The 14,950-nt window shown below is 43.1% G+C and overlaps 1 protein-coding gene across 1 annotated transcript in view; it reads right to left on the bottom strand.

Annotated features, from left to right (window-relative positions):
* LOC121860033 (acetyl-coenzyme A synthetase, cytoplasmic-like) overlaps positions 1 to 14,950 on the bottom strand; it is a gene marked incomplete in the record, with an annotated part of 133,900 nt that overhangs the window by 15,656 nt on the left and 103,294 nt on the right.

Below are 14,950 nucleotides of genomic sequence, written 5' to 3'. Positions count from 1 at the left end.
TCAGTGTACTTCGTTCGGTTGTATTGCTGAATGGTGGAGGTGTAGGAGCAACTGGGTAGGTGCCCAGGAGGCACTGGGATGGAGGTGCCAAGAGGGAGCTAGGTGGAGTGCTTGGGAGGAGCCCTGGGTGGAGGTGCTTGGGAGGGAGCTAAGAACAGGTGCCCAGGGAGGAGACTGGGTGGAGGTGCCCAGGAGCAACTAGGTGGAGGTGCGAGACAGCAGGTGATGCCCAGGAGGAGCTGGGTGGAGGTGCTTGGGAGGAGCCTGGGTGGTGCCCAGGAGGAGATGGGTGGAGAGGGGCCCAGGGAGGGAGCTGGGTGGGAGGTGCCCAGGAGCCTGGGTGGAGGTGCAGGGAGGAGCTAGGTGGAGAGGGTGCTTGGGAGGAGGTGGTGGGGTGCTTGGGAGGGCTGGTCAGGTGCCCAGGAGAGCTGAGCCAGGAGGTGCCCAGGAGGAGCTGGTGGAGAGGTGCCCAGGAGGAGGCGGGTGAAGGTGCCGGGAGGAGCTGAGTGGAGGTGCCCAGGAGGAGCTAGAGTGGAGGTGCCCAGGAGGGCAGGTGGAGGTGCTTGGAGGAAGCTAGGTGGAGGTGTGGGAACAACTGGGTGGAGGTGCCCAGGAGGGAGCTGGGTGGAGGTGCCAGGCTGGGTGGGTGCCCAGGAGCTAAGGTGGAGGTGCCCAGGAGGAGCCTAGTCCGTTGCTGGGGAGCCAGGTGGGGTGCCCAGGAGGAGATGGGTGGAGGTGGCAGGGGAGCTTGGCCTTCAGGTGGAGTGCCCAGGAGCAACTGGGTGGAGGTGCCCAGGAGGGGCTGGTGGTGCCCAGGAGGAGCTAGGTGGAGGTGCCCAGGGAGGGGGCAGATGGAGGTCTTGGGAGGGAGCTAAGGTGGGTGCCAGGAGGAGCCCCTGAGTGGAGGTGCCCAGGAGCTGGGTGGAGGTGCCCAGGAGGACAGGGAGGTGCAGGAGCACCAGAGTGGAGGTGCCAGGAGGAGCCTGAGTGGAGGTGCCCAGGAAGGAGATAGGTGGAGGTGCCCAGGAAGGAGCTGGGTGGAGGTGCCCAGGAGAACTAGAGTGGAGGTGCCCCAGGAGAGCTAGGTGGAGTGCCCAGGAGGAGCTGAGTGGAGTGCAGGAGGAGATAGTTGAGGTGCCCAGGAGAGCAATAGGTGAGGTGCAGGAGCAACTCATGGGCAGACTAAGACCTCCAAAAGGAGCCAAAAGAACAGGTGGAGGTGCCCAGGAGCACCCGAGCCCAGGTGGCCCAAACAAAGAGGTGCCCAGGAGGAGATAGGTGGAGTGCCCAGGAGCAACCAGGTGGGTTGGGAGGAGCTAGGTGGAGGTGCCCAGGAGGAGCTAAGTGGAGAGTGCCCAGGAGGAGCCCCAGGTGGAGGTGCGGAGGACAAGAGTGAGGTGCCCAGGAGCAACCAGGTGAAGTGCCAGGGGAGAGCTGGTGGAGGTGCAGGAGGATACAAGTGGAAGGTGGGAGGAAGCTAGGTAAGATGCCCAAAACAGGCCTAGGAGGAGGTGCCCAGGAGGAGCTAGGTGGAAATGTCCAAAACAGCTAGGGTATTAATCCCTAGAAGGATGAACCCTTGATATTTGTGTGAACAAGGTACAGGCCAAAACATTCATGATACTGTACAGTCATACACACTGTATCTCAATTCTTGCCATTCTTCAACTAGCACAAGGACTCCTCTACAAGGCTCACAAACACTCCTGTTAATGACAACTCAGTGCACCACAGTACAAATTTACACCTTACACAGTATTTTTTATTTAATGAACTATCGACCACCTTTCCATTAAATCAAAATTTGCTATTTTCACTTGATTTAGACTAGATAAGCTAAATCGGGTGATTCAATTAAACTCGCTAAATCAAAATTTCTGTAATTTTCAGCCCATTTAGCAAACTAGATCCACTAATTGAGCATGATTCCAATTAAATCTCCAAATGCCTGCAAGTTTGTTTACATCCCACCACAAGAGTGTGACATTCAACTGCCACCTCAGTCTCTACCACCTCACCCCTCTGTTCCCCACTCCTCAGTCCCTCTCAGTCTGCCTCTGGGTCTCCCCTCTCAGTCTACCTCCTCCAGTCTGCCTCTGGTCTACCTCTCAGTCTACCTCCTGGGTCCACCTCTCAGTCTACCTCGGGTCTCTCAGTCCCTCCTCTCGAGTCTACCTCTAGGTCCTCTCCGGTCTACCTCTCCAGTCTATCTCTCAGTCTACCTCTCAATCTGCCTCTCAGTCCACCTCTACAGTCTACCTCTCAGTCTCCCTCTCACAGTCCACCTCTCAGTCTCCTCTGGCTATCTCTCAGTCTCCTCTCGGTCTGCCTCACAGTCTACCTCTGGTCTACCTCACAGTCTACCTCTCGGTCCTCTGATCTACCTCGTCTACACTCTGGAGTCTACCCCTCAGTCTACCTCACAGTGGACCTCACAGTCTCTGCCTCGCAGTCTACACTCTCAGTCTACCCAATTACCTCTCGAGTCCTCTCTCGGTCTTCAGTCACCTCTCAGTCTACCTCTCGGTCTACCTCACAGTCTACCTCTCGGTCTACCTCGGTCTACCTCTCGGTCTGCCTCTCGGTCGACCTCTCGGTCTACCTCTCGGTCTACCTCTCGGTCCACCTCTCAGTCCACCTCTCAGTCTACCTCACAGTCTACCTCTCGGTCTACCTCTCAGTCCACCTCACAGTCTACCTCACCTCACAATCTACCTCTTGGTCTGCCTCTCGGTCTCCCTCTCAGTCTACCTCAGATTATCTCACAGTCTGCCTCTCGTTCTACCTCAGTCTACCTCTCAGTCTACCCCTCAGTCTACCTCTGTCCAACTCTCAGTCTACCTATCGGTCTACCTCAGTCTACCTCTCAATCCACCTCTCAGTCTGCCTCGTGGTCTACCTCTCAGTCTACCTCTCAGTCTCACCTCTAGGTCTACCTCTCAGTCTACCTCTCAGTCTACCTCTCAGTCTACCTCTCAGTCTACCTCTCTACCTCTCAGTCTACCTCTCGGTCTACCTCTCAGTCTACCTCTCGGTCTACCTCACAGTCTACCTCTCAGTCTACCTCTCAGTCTACCTCACAGTCTACCTCTCAGTCTACCTCTTGGTCTTCCTCACAGTCTACCTCTCGGTCTACCTCAGTCTACCTCTCGGTCTACCTCACAGTCTACCTCTCGGTCTACCTCACAGTCTACCTCTCGGTCTACCTCATAGTCTACCTCTCGGTCTACCTCACAGTCTACCTCTCAGTCTACCTCTCGGTCTACCTCACAGTCTACCTCATAGTCTACCTCTCGGTCTACCTCACAGTCTACCTCACAGTCTACCTCTCGGTCTACTAACTATAGTGTTTAGCCATCATTCTGAAAGTCTCTCAGAAGTCTCACAAAGTAAGTGGTGAGGGGGAGAAAGTCAAGAGTGCAGCTATCAATTGGAAAAAAGTTTGGGAATTATAGAAAAAAAAATTAAAACAAACACCGAACCCCTAGTGTAAGGTAAGCCATGAATAAGGTTTCTAATGTTTCTATGTACATATCATGTGTCTGAGGTGTCTCCGTAGGTGTGAGCGTATTAACGGAATTAATGTTGATTTAGCGAACTAGTTCATTAAATCAAGTGAAAAATAATGGAAAAAATTCCTTCCGCTAAGTCAAGAGTATTGTACAGTATATCACAAGTGACCAAACAACAGAGGCTCACGAGCCACATGCTGCTCTTTGACAATGTGCAGCTCACGAAAATATACTTAATGAACTCCTTTTTGCATCACAATCAATATAAAAGGTACTGGTAAATAAGTAAAATGTTTGAGCTTTATATTTATAAACTGAGGCCACTGGATTAAAACATAAGTTAAACATTAAAGGTGAGTAAAAATATTTAAGAATTAAATTTTAATTTTAAGGCTAGAATTTAATCAGGTGTTATCCATCAGTGCTGAGTCAGGTTAGTAAATTCCAGGCCAGGGATTAGGGAGGAAAGTCATAGGGAGGGGCAGGACAGGGGGCCCAGCCTCACGTCATGATCTGACACACTAACGCATTGTAACAAGATGTTGAACTGTCCTGATCTAGTGGGTACACTCTGGATACAGGTTGTGTTTACAGTTCATAAAAATAAGTTGTTTTTAAATACTGTTAACTTTATTTGATAGCCCTGTGTCTGTGAAAATTTGTGAAGGAAGATGGCATCATCAAATTGTAAGAAGCGAAAGTATGAAGCCAGAGTGTGAGGAAAGTTTTGCATTTACCAATAATGGAGGTAAACCTTTGAAGCTCATCTGTAATGTGTCACTCACTCACTACAAAACCAGAACTGTACTGTAACTTGAAACGACACAAATAACCCAATTTTCTTGCGTGTTTATCCACCTAAATCAGAATTATGGAAAGACAAGCTAGCTGTGTTAAAATCATCACTAAATAGCCTTTAGACACTGTTGACAGTGTTCAAGGAAGTTGATAAGAGTAAAGCTGGTTTTGTTACTGCATGGAATAATACTCGTGCTAAAGACCCATATTCTGATGGAGAATTTGTTAAGAAGTATATAGCTGAAGTTGTTACAGTGTTAGATCCAAATAACACAAAACTTGAGCGACTAATAGCACAAACTCCAGTTTCACGCCACGCTACAGAGAGGCGTATCTCCCAGATCACTGCTGATGTTGCAAGCAAGATGCAAAATGATTTGAAGAATTCTTCTAGCAATCAGCTCAGCTCTTGACAAATCAACAGACACTAAAGACAAACCACAACTGGAGGTGTTTGTCCGTCATGTTTCCTCTGATGTAACTGTGACACAAGAGATGTTAGACTTAGTGGTGCTAAAAGAAACAACTTGTGTTGATGTAGCTGTGACATAAGAGATGTTAGACTTAGTGGTGCTAAAAGAAACAACTTGTGTTGATGTAGCTGTGACACAAGAGATGTTAGACTTAGTGGTGCTAAAAGAAACAACTTGTGCTGTTGACTTGTCAGTGTTACAATGGATGGAGCACCTGTAATGGTGGGGAAACTTGCAGGACTAATGGCACTCATAAAAAGTGATCCCAACTGTCCAGAGTTTCTCTCATTTCACTGCATCATTCATCGTGAACACCTAGCAGCCAAATGCCTCAGGTACGAATATGTTATAAAAACTGTCCTGGAAACCGTCAATTTGATCAGCTCAAATGGGAACATCCACCGACAGTTCAGATATTTTATTGAAGAACTGGGGCTTGAAGATAAGCCCAATGACGTCTCTTTCTACTGCATTGCAAGGTGGCTGTCAACCAGCACCCTCTTGAAGAAGTTTGTAGATCTATTGGAGACTATCAGCACTTTTCTTGAAGAAAATAAAAGATGTTATCTTCAACTGGAAAATGATGAACTAATGTTCCTTACTGATATAATGAACCATCTACAAACTCTCAACTTGGCACTCCAGGTGAAGGATAAGATTGCTTCTCATCTTACTCACACAATTTTCAGCTTCCAGAATAAAATAAGAGTTTTTTAAAGAGACATATTATACTGTCAAGAAACTTCAACCACTTCCCAATCTCAAAAGGAGAGTAAATACATTACCTGATACTGTAATAAAAGACCACTAACTGGAAGAATACAAAGATAAATTACAAGGACTGCTTGATAATTTCCTAGCCAGGTTTGATGACTTGCAGCAGAAGTTGAAACCCTGATTTGCCATTCTTGTAAATCCATTCATGGCTGATGTGATCAATGATGGCTGTCTGATTCTTGAACCTTCAGTTACAGAATCATCTGTGGTGTAAATGGAACAAGTTCTAGAAACAAAATATCCTGAACTAAAGGAAACTAATGTGTAACTTGTCTCAATTTTCAGCACAACATACTGCTGTGAATCACTGTACAGTATGATGAAGTGTTGAACAGCCCTCAGTCTCAGACCAACGCTGATACCTTACTCAAAAAGAAAGCGGCAGCCCAGTGGGAACTCCGTGAACTAAAGAATGACTGGTATAAAAATAATGCATGTAAATGCAAAATTTTGCAGATCAACATAAGATGTGCAAAATTTTCAATTCCACTAAAACATTTTATAGGCCAATCACTCATGGCGCAGTCCCCCTCAGCTCATCCGACGGTAATTCCCTAATTAAAGACAATGAAGGCCTCCTTCAGCGCTGGAAAGAGCAGTATCATTCACTGCTCAACCGAAACAACGATATAAATGTCCTGACTACCCAGCAGGGCCCTCAGCTTCCACAGCTGACCCACCTCAGCTATCCTCCATCCCTGGATGAGGTAGCTACTGCCATCAAACATATGAAAATTAACAAAGCCTCAGGGCCTGATGGAATCCCAGCCAAGATGTATAAAGCAGGAGGACCTCTACTTACCAGCCGTCTCCACTCTCTCCTGGAGAATATATGGGAAAAGGAGGAAATCTCTCAAGCTCTTAAAAACAAAGGAGACCGATCAGACTGTGGCAACTACCATAGGATCTCGCTGTTGTCTATAGCTGGCAAGATTGTCGCCAGAGTCTTCCTAAACAGAGTTCTTCCTGAGACAGAAAACTTCCTCCCAGAATCTCAATGTGGCTTTAAACTATCACGTGGCACCACTGACATGATCTTTGCTATCCACCAGATACAGGAAAAGTGCAGCAAATAGTGTCATGACCTGTATATGGCCTTCATCGACCTAACCAAGGCCTAATACTCAGTCAATAGGGAAGCCCTCTGGCAGATCTTCAGCCATTTTGGCTGCCCACCAATTTCACCGCCATTGTGAGGCAAATCCATGATGGCATAAACGGCAGTGTCCTGCACAATGGCACCCAGTCTGAGTTCTTCCCCATCCAAACAGGGGTAAAACAAGGGCGTGTACTGGCACCAATTCTCTTTTCCATTTTCTTGGCTGCCTTCCTTACTCATGCCAGTGCTAATTTAGCCCGGCAGGGTGGACATCCAGTATCAGATGAAGGATCTTTTCAACATAAAACGACTCTAGGCAGGAACAGAGGCGTCGGCAGCTTCCATTACTGAAATTCAGTATGCAGACGACCTCATCCTTGTCGCCCACACTGAATGTGACCTACAGGAGATCCTCAACACCTATGCAGATGAGTATGCATACTTTTGCCTTGAGGCAAATGTACGCAAGACTCAGATTCTCTTTCAGCCTGCCCTTGGTTCAGACACACCTCCACCATCCATCCAGCTTAACTGTACTACACTCTCTAATGTTTCCCACTTTCGGTATCTCGGCTTCCACCTGTCCACCACTGCAGACATCGATGAAGAGATTCAACATCGGATCTGATGTATATCTCAAGCCTTTGGCAGACTCCATACCTTTTGTCTTCAGCTGTAGGGAGCTGAAATTATCTACAAAGTTGCATATATATTGAGCAGTGGTCTTCCCCACCCTGTTATATGACAGCAAGACATGGGTTACATACAGGAGATACTTTAATAGGGAGCTGAAATTATCTACAAAGTTGCATATATATTGAGCAGTGGTCTTCCCCACCCTGTTATATGACAGCAAGACATGGGTTACATACAGGAGATACTTCTACACTTGAAAACTTCTACCAACGAGTCTACTTTCCATCCTCCGAAAGTTCGCGGAAGACAAGAGAACAAATACCAGTATTCTTGCTGACACCAACTGCAGGACCATCGACGCTACCATTATCTATGAACAACTACTCTGGACTGGCATGTTACCCGCATGGATGACAACAGATTGCCATATTTTACAGTCACCAATGAATAGTAAATGTATTGCTGGAGGGCAAGTAAAAGGTATAAGGAGAGTCTTAAGACAAACCTGAAAAAGTGCCAAATCGACCCCTTCACCTGGGAGGAGATTACTCCACATCGTAAAGCTTGGAGGAGCATCACACGAGAAGGTGTCAATACTTTTGAGTTAGCTCGACTGCATAACGAGGCAGACAAGCGCCAACGCCAGAAAGATGCTGTCGCTGCCCCTCCCGCACTAAATGTAGCCCTCCACATGTGCAACATCTGTGAACAACTCTGCCGGTCCTGTATCAGCCTCTCTAGTCACCTCAGAACTCACCAATGAAGGTGACCCCTAATAACTCATATCATTATATCATAGCTGGATGATCGTCATACTCGATTCCAAGTGACAGCAAAGTAGCAGTAGTAGTGTGTGTGTGTGATATTTTAAAATTTTAGAAAAAAAATTCCGATTTATCGAACAGGTTAGTAGGTAGCTTTAAACAGGAGCCAATACTGCCTGTGAAGATATTGAAGCTATAATGTGTTGTCTAATGGTAGACCCCTGCTGCCATGGCATCACAAATTTTTGACCAAGTCCCAGGTTGCTGATCAATTTTCGCCTCATTTACAATACAATTGCAGGGCCTCAAATGTTTCTTCTTACTCATTGACAACACAACATACATACAGGTATTATTGTTTCTCACTCTTGATATACAGTGACCGCTTAACGAACGCCTTGTTAACGAATTTCGTTAACTAACTGCCTTCCATAAGGATCTTCAATTCGCTAACGAAAAATTCGTTAATTTCATTTAACCGACCAACATGTTTTCGCTTGCACTGGCCAGGCAACCAGCTTTAGTATCAGTCCGCCAATACATTAATCGGTTCTAGGCTTAAATTCAACTATTTTAGTAAATATCAAAGTTTATACTTATTCAATAATTTTAAAAGTTTAATATTCAATTTTTTAGTCATTTTAACAATTATTGAACATAATTGAAGGTAAAGTGACTAGTTTAAAGCGAGCATCCAGACTTTTAACACAGCAAACAGGCGTTAGTCTCTCTGTTTTCACTGGAGTAACATCTTGCTGAGACTCTTCAACTAAACGCCTTTTTTTTCTGTGTTTCCAAGCAAATTATTGGTCATTTTGAAATATATTTTACATATTGACAATATATAATGCAGTGCAGTGTTGATTTAAAGAAAATAATCTTGAAATACACCAAGAGAACTAAAATTTTATAAGTGAAATGTTATGGGGTGACTTCTCTTCCAATCCCCAATGCCTTCTTCCTTCTCCTCCACCCCCATTGTAATCTCCATCATCATCATCATCATCCAGGAGCCATCTACATACACACCTCAAAGTAAGTGAACTTTTCTACCATTTTTGTTGAATTTAGGAAATTTTCGTGAGCTGGAACCAATACTCAAAAACCCATTGAAACAATGTTCAAGTTATCTAACTTTTCGTTAACGAATCGACCTCTGGAACAGATTGAGTCCATTAAACCGAGGTCACTGTATTTGTATATTTTTTTCATTTATGGCCCAGTATTATTATTATCATCTAGAATTTTTATAAATGATTTATTATTATTATTTTCTTTTATTATAATCATTATTATCTATTTTTTTTAATTAATTTTATTACTATTAATATTATCACCATAATTATTATTATTATTTTTATTATATTTTTCACCCCAGGCCTTGATGTGGGTCATTAAAATGACCTGTGCCGGGTGGCTAATGCCTATATAAAAAAAGGTAGCTTATACTGTAAATTGAGGCGGCAGTCAAGTACTGTTCATACTGTGTGGCCAGGCCTATACAAACCCCTTTGTGAGCAGCGCGCAAGCTTGCTGCAGGAGGCTAGAACTAAAGTAGCCAGCTGGCGCCCACGAGCCTAAGATATGTATTTTTTCAACAACTCATACACTGTTAACAAATTTACAGTCAACTATAATATTAATAAAAACTATCTTGGATAACTTTCCGCCGAGAATATGCTACTTGAGTCTGTAGTAAACAATTAAGATAAGAAGAATTACGTTATCTTTCACGAATAATTTTAAATAATTACTATGAGAAAGCAGGCTGGGGGCGTTCGTGTCCTGAATTAAAAGGCGTGAATAAAAGCATAAAATAGTGCTAGTCTTTTCCCGTTAAAAAAAAAAAGAAATATATAAAAAGAGGCGATCAGGGGCGGGTGGAGACTTAAGGAAAAAATTAAGTACAGTACATGGCTGGTATAAGTCAACCTTTGAGCCAAATTTTTTAGTCATCCAAAGTTAGCGAATTAGAGCTTATCACGATGGGTATAAAATGATGACCATAAGTGAGAGTATTACAACGTCATATTTGCAAATATAATTGATCTATATTTCCTATTATGGATTAAATAAAGTTTTTTCTCAGTAGTTTTATTAGAAACATCTTTTGTGAATGATGTTTTAGAGTGTGTGTAATCAAGTGTGTCAAACACGTGCAGTAGGTAAAATGAGTCAATGTAATCTGATAAAATTGCATACTGAAAGTAACATACAATATAAATATCTTAAAAAAAAATACTATTCTATTTACAAGTGAAACTCTAAACACCCTATCTAAAACCTTAAAAGTCAAGTTCATAGCAGCTAGCAGTCAAATGTGGAGTAGATCCTGAGGTCCAACTCCGAATCACTGCTCCGTCTTTGTTGTTGCTGTCCTCTCCGTCTGAACTTCTCCACAACATAATCTTCTTCACCATCCGTCGTGTTTGAGCCACATTTCTTGAAGGATTTTGATAACTTCTATGAATAGCATCTAATTTGGCAACAAATTCACATAGTGCATCAAGTGGTGGAAGCGCATATTCCCGCTTCCTTTATTATGCGATCTTGTTTCCTCTACCATCCACCTTGTTCCCTCTGCATAGACATTTTCTTTAAATGGCTTGTTAATGCTGACATCTAAAGGATGCAGAATGAATGTTAAACCTCCTGATATAACAGCTTGTTTGGTGTTGAGGTGGTTTTAAGCGCCTATGTGATATCCTTGGTCAGAGTGTTGGCTAAGCAATTCCACACATTATCAATCCACAATTTCATCCCATCTTCATCCATCCATCCACTCTCTTGGACATGAACAAAAGCAGCAGAGGAATATTAATTTAGGCATGGTTTTCTGTTTGAATATTACCATAGGCTTCAGTTTTGTACCGTCACTCATGCAACTCAACATCACAGTGAAGTTTGTTTACTCATGTCCTGTTCTTTTTCATCATGATGGTTTTTGCTCCTTAAATTAGCTGTTTTATTGCTGAGCATGTCAGCGAAAAATAGGGTCTCGTCCATATTGTGATTTGACACAGCAGAAAGTTGTGTGTCTTCCGTGAATCAATAATAAACCGTTGAAGCGGTGACTTTGTGTTCGAGGTCAGCTGGAGAAGGTTTGAGCTATTTTGGTCTTCTGCAGCAACACCGTCATGTCTTCTCATAAACCTAGAACACCCAGTTTGGGGCAGCCTTGAAATTTTGACTTCGAGTCTGGATTTGCTCTTGCCCTTGATACTTTTCCCATCGCGGATGTTATTTCTTGCTATGGTGATTTCATTCTGCTTAAGGTGTTCACGGATCCTCATTCAAATGTTCTTCTATTTCTGGCCACTAAAGCTTTGCCATATCTTGAAAACACAGTTTTCTTTTGCCATTTTACTTATTGTATGCCGTTCTTCTTCCAATCCCTCACAAGTTTTCACCAATTCAAATCCTGCTTCCTGCTGCTAGGTTATTGATGAGGTTCATGCTTTGTTAAGTTTGGCAGGAAGGGCCATGGCTGTCAGCTGTCTGGTCGAGTGGCTGTGTGTGGACTGTGGTGGAATAGCAGGAAGATCAACTGAGTTCAGTGTTATTTGTGATTGTTGGGTCCAGTCACTAACGGCGTTATTATTAATGCCGTCATGTATAGAGTGGCTTGTTTGTTATGTGTACAGTATGTGTGTTGATCGTTGACTTGGTCCTTCCTGGCCTTTCAGGCAGCTGCTGGAAGTTGGGGAATTGACTTATACGGTAGGTATATCTCTATATTAAATTTTTTTGGTTGAAAAGGGGTCGACTTATCGCCAGATTGACTTATATTAATAAGCCATATCACGGTAGTTCTATAAGCATATGTAAGCGGCGTGCTTGAGTGGCCATGAACTCACTCTCTGTCTCCTCAGTGGAAAAGTAAGTGCACAGCAGGGTGCGGCACTTTCCTTATGTGGCGTGACTCTCGTGAGTTATGTCGACATTACTCACAAGAAGTTCGTTCAATTGTGTACCAGTGCTTGGGATAGGGAAGGGAAGGGTATACACAGTGGTTAATGGGTGGATTATTCCAGAACTTTAGCCGAGCTAACTTGGCAATGGTGATATTGGTGGAAACAGCCACGCACAACATCCCAAGCAAGCAAGCAGCCATGCTGGCACGACCTGATTTACCTTTATTTCCAGGATCTTGTGGTATGCATACGAGTGAAAGAGCCGTGAGATCAGCTTATAAAACCGTCGACTACCCTACACAACAGCCGAGGTAGCCATGTGTGGGATCCAACTGTATAATTAATGAGGAGACTTAATCTCTTCTGACTGTGGTCGAGTACATACAGTTTGTACACAGTGATCTGGCCTTTACTGGGACAGGATCACCTCTGTCACTCTCAAGTCAAGTTAACGGCCCCTGGATGCAACTTCAAAGTACTCTATGGAGTACAGTATGAATAGTGGCCGAACTGTGAGATAAAAATCCCATGGTACTAGGAAGGAGAGTAGCTGTACTGAGTCTATAAGTGCCTTCCATTTTCTTCAACTATGAGTGTATGTAGGTTGCTTAATCAAGTCCTGGTGTGAGGTCGATGACCTTCACGGTTATCTTACACTCTGGATCTGGGGGTGCTAAGGCATTTAACTGGTGCTATGCATGTGGAGTAATTTTATTGTAATGGTGTACCCTGGACCAGTGTTGTTGTGCATGGTTACGGGTATGGTGGAGGAAGCACCCATGACTTTTGAACTCAGGAGTAAAGCATGAAGAATCAGTTGGTGATCCATCCCCCTTACAAGTCATGAGTGGCTCCTCGTTCTCCCATAATTTGGGGTTTTATGTACGTGCATGTTGATTGGGCTCTGATGATATCAGGCCATTATGACATATAAAGATTATTTTGTTGGGTTTCAATATTTTACAAATACATTGCTGAGAGAAAGCTGAGGTAGGGGACCCATCAGAGGGGCTTAACTCAGGGAGACGCAACCCTTGACCTCAGCATTTCCTGGACAGGTGAGGCTAGATCATCCATTTTGTTAGGCCGTGCTTGGGTTTGGGCTATTTATTGGGTCGTGTGCGCTCACACTGGGACCAGTGTATATTTTCCTATACAAGATAATATTTGTGTCTAGTGCTGTAAGATGTGTTGTGGGGTAAATCCAGTGAACTATTTTTCCAGTGCAATTTATAATTTTTTAGTGCTGTAAGGGTGGTGCTGTTGAGTAATACAAGTGTCATGCCATTATCTGTGCGTCTCTTTAACCCCAATCTCAGGAACACCAGTCCAGGTCACGGTAAATGTTAAAAGTAATAATGTTATCTCCGTTAGCCGGAACAATTGGTGCAGAGCACTTCCAGGAATGAGAGATTTCCGGGTAATGAGACGACTCTCTCAAACCATAAAAAATCCCTCATCCCCGGAATTTTCCAGGTAACGAAAAAAATTCTCGGAAGTTCCAGAAATTGCCCATTACATCTTCTCTCGAACCTGGAAAAATATCCCTTATCCCCGGAATTTTTTGGAATTTTCCGGGTACAGGGAAAATTTTCTTGGAATTTTTCGGAAAATGTGCCCCTTGGAAAATCGTTCCCAAAGCCGTAATTTTCCGGAGAATTTCGGCTTTGGGAACAGTTTTCCCGAGAAAATTTCAATTCAAGCTATCGGAGGGTTCCAGGTTTGAGGGATTCCGGCTAACGGATTTATTACTGTACCGTATATCACGGCCTATAAGACGAAATTTGAACATTAAAAAAATCTGCCCAAAGTTAGGGGGTCGTCTAAACCACCAAGTTTAAAATTCTTACCTCTTAAATATTGTGGTTTAGTGTGTCAAGAGTGGTGATGAAAACATCGTAAGCCACTCACAAGGTCTTACCACTAATTATTTTATACTGAAACTTACGTTTGGCAAGCTGGATTCAAATTAAGATTACCGGTATATTAAAATAATAAAAATGTATTATAAACCTGTCTAACATACCGTAAAAGAGATTTATACCCCTATAATAAACACAGCTATCATCACACACCCCTCCCCACGCCCCCCCCCCCATTTGCCAGTGAGGAGCCGTGGAGGTGGTCAGTAATGCATACCGGTATCGGTATATTTACTCATAATAATATTTATCTCCTATAAATAATTGATTTAAATTTTATTTTTTTCCAAAGAATATTCAGTAAATGAGTGCATTAATTCTTGAAACTATCGACGGTTAATTACAGACGCTCAAGTGACGTCACTAGTGTTTACACTACACCAGCTGGTAATATTTGATGCCATTACTTGAAGTGAATTGGCCTTATTTTAAGTAACTAACTATAAATAAATACAAAAATTAAAAAAAAAGATCAAAACTGAGAAATAATATACTGTATGTATGTTGTGTTGTCAAAGTAAGAGGAACAATTGAAACTGCAATTCGGTAAATCTATTTCAAGTAAATGGAAAATAAGCAAACATGTTATTTACCAAGACGCTTCCCTCTGGCTCAGGGTGAGATGGAGGGGAGATAAGGCTATTTATAGCTCGTCTGAAGTGGCCAGTACCCTAATGCACCATAAATAATTCATTGAACATTCATTTTTTGTACATAGTATATTCAGTATATATATATATATATATATATATATATATATATATATATATATATATATATATATATATATATATATATATATATATATATATATATATATATATATATATATATATATATATATATATATATATATATATTTGTGTAATAAATGTATGTAGTAAGTACATACTGGTAACCTTTTTCACTCAAATCCTAATGAAACACCACAATTAGAATACGGTGGTTGCTGTTGAACCACATGTTGTATAAATAGTCGGAACACAGCCACACCACCGAGACGAGGGAACACTCCCACCACCGATCGTCTCGTGTGAAGCAAGCGTATAAATGAA

The sequence above is a fragment of the Homarus americanus genome, unplaced genomic scaffold (assembly GCF_018991925.1).
Source record: "Homarus americanus isolate GMGI-L3 unplaced genomic scaffold, GMGI_Hamer_2.0 scaffold824, whole genome shotgun sequence".
Classification (NCBI taxonomy): domain Eukaryota; kingdom Metazoa; phylum Arthropoda; class Malacostraca; order Decapoda; family Nephropidae; genus Homarus; species Homarus americanus.
This window is presented reverse-complemented; position numbering and strand designations above follow the sequence as displayed.